The sequence below is a fragment of the Myotis davidii genome, unplaced genomic scaffold (genome assembly GCF_000327345.1).
Source record: "Myotis davidii unplaced genomic scaffold, ASM32734v1 scaffold170, whole genome shotgun sequence".
Classification (NCBI taxonomy): Eukaryota; Metazoa; Chordata; class Mammalia; order Chiroptera; family Vespertilionidae; genus Myotis; species Myotis davidii.
This window is the reverse complement of record NW_006282528.1, coordinates 1,417,838-1,420,409: the sequence shown is the minus strand read 5'-3', so window position 1 is coordinate 1,420,409 and position 2,572 is coordinate 1,417,838. Positions and strand designations below refer to the sequence as shown.

Genomic DNA, 2,572 nt, shown 5'->3' with positions numbered 1-2,572 from the left:
CCGGGCGCAGCTCCATCGGGCTGGCTGAACGGCACAGCCTGACGCGTGTTTCTCCGCTCACACGCCCGTGATTCTGGCGTCTAAGCCGTGGGTGAGTGAGTGGCCCCGCCTGACCCTGTCTGAGCGGAGCTGCGTTTCTGGGCCTCTCCCTCCTCTGCTGCTGACGAACTCAGGCGGAATCCCAAAGCAAGGCTACGAAAGCTCTTCTCCTTAGGTCCTTTGAAGACACTGAAAAGGGGCTGTTTTCTCTTTTAAAACCAAGAATTTTTCTGCCACTTTTTATCTTCAGGGTTGTCCTTGAGTGTAGATCTTTATTTTGTTGCCTCATATTTGAAGTTTATTGTTTAATGGAGGGATTGCTCTGTCTCTGTCCGGAAGTGGTGTGGGATTTTGTGCCATTCACACACGCCAGAAAACGCCCGAGCTCGGAGGGGACGGGGGGATGGTGTCCCAGCCTCCCTCTGATCTGCTGCCTTCAGTTTATCCGCACAACCTGTCACCCAAGAATGTGCATCTGATAACAAACCCAGAACGCACACAGTTCATTTCCCATCAACAGTGATCACAGACTTTAGATTGAAGTGGATAGTGGAGTTTTCAGTAATTATGTTCTGATATGAAATTGGATTTTATACTTTTTTTCCGGGTACTCATTTTCCTTTTTTAACTTAAAATCCTTTATACTGACTTTGGCTAAATTTAGCTTTTGTAACTAAGAAAAAAGTAAAACTGTTCTTTTTTATTAAAAATAGAAAAATTAGGAAGCATATCTGAGGTTTTTAGTTGACCTTTGAATTGAGATTCCAGGCTAACTTCTCTAGACATCTGAGCTGTGATATTTGTGCTTTTCTTTTCCCCCCAATGATAGGTAATGAAATTTTCTCAGTTGTACAATTCCAGGAAAGTGCTCTGAGGGGAAATGTTTTTGAGCCGACTGAGTGATGTTTTCACTTGGCTCCTGTGCTTACACAGTGTGTGCCTGTGTGCTAAGCTTCCTTTGTCAACATTAGGAACGATTAGTTCATTGAAATTAATCGTTGTGTCTGAGTGAGTCTTTCCTCTTGACAAACTGCGCGCGATGGTGGAAGCTCCTGATTGCAAGCTGGGGCGGGACAGCCCACTCGTCTTTACAGCAGCCGTGGAGGCCCTTGCGTCTGCACTGGTGCCGCAGCCGGAAAGAGACGCCCAGTGATGGTGTCCATGGGCGTATTTCCATCCCGCGGGAGACTGCCTAGTCCAGCCGTGGGCAAACTACGGCCCGCGGGCCGGATCTGGCCCGTTTGAAATGAATAAAACTAAAAAAAAAAAAGACCGTACCCTTTTATGTAATGATGTTTACTTTGAATTTATATTAGTTCACACAAACACTCCATCCATGCTTTTGTTCCGGCCTCCGGTCCAGTTTAAGAACCCATTGTGGCCCTCGAGTCAAAAAGTTTGCCCACCCCTGGTCTAGTCAGTATACTGTTGCAAAGGGGGACAGTAGTTTACTTTATATCTTAACAAAATATGAATATTTAGGATGAACTCAGAGTTAGGAATTACATTGCGCATGTGTGTGGGAAATCCAGGCTTACCTTCGACCCCAGCGGCTCCTGGCAGCAGGCACCCTGCCTGGGACGACAGCTGCCTCCAGCGCCTCCAGGACCGGGTGTAGGCAGGCGCAGCGAGGGCGGCCCTTGGCTGCAGACACTTGCTTTCCTGGCAGGCAGTTCGCTGCGAAGGCAGAGGAGGCCCGTGTCAGCGGCCAGGGGAAGGAGCCAAGAGCTGGAGGAAGAGCTGAGGGCAGAAGTTAGGGGAGGAGCATGCGGAGGGAAACTGAGGACAGGAAAGACCCAGAAAGAGGAGGGCAGAGACGGCAAGGCCAGTCCGTGGGAATTCAGACAACGTGCCGCTTTCTCACACCAGTAAATGACGTTTGGCTGTTTCATGGTTTGTTCTTATTTTGTTCAAGATTAAATTTTGTTTGCCGGTAGGGTCATTTTGAAAAGCCCTCTTTTCCCCAGAAGTGACATTCTCTAGCTCCTTCACTGTGTTTGTGACTGGGGACACTTTATGCAGGTTCCTTGAATGTAGAAAAATAAGCCGAACACGCCCAAGGCTCAAAATAGCCAACAGCCGCGCGTCGGACCCTGGGCCGCCCAGCTGCTGCTGGCCGGCGGGGCTGAGTGTGGCAGTCATAGTGTGGGTTACTTTGTTTATGAGACTCAAAAAATATTTAAGAAAAAGTGATCTGGAAAAGGCAAAACTCAATCTGTTGCCCCTGCACGTGCCCCGACTGGGAAGCGAACACGAAACGTTTTGGTGCAGGGGTGACACAGTCTGTGGGCCACCCTGCCAGGGCAGAACTCAGTCTTTTGAAAAACATAAGTTTCTTTCAATTCTCTTGTTTAGCCAAACCGCTGACCATTGTATCCTTTAGACTGACGTGCATTTAAGATAATGGGGTATTGGCTTGTAAATAGAGCTAAGACACTTGGGGAAAACTTAGATTTTCCAGACAAAATGGAGTCAGTTTTCTCTTTCTGGTGACGTAAGGGAGGCCTGAGAGCAGGTTCTTCATGAGCTCTTC

General features: G+C 48.3%; 1 protein-coding gene across 1 annotated transcript in view; it reads left to right on the top strand.

Moving 5' to 3' along the window:
* ITSN1 (intersectin 1) overlaps nucleotides 1-2,572 on the top strand; it is a 103,849-nt gene that overhangs the window by 34,317 nt on the left and 66,960 nt on the right. The window lies entirely within an intron of this gene.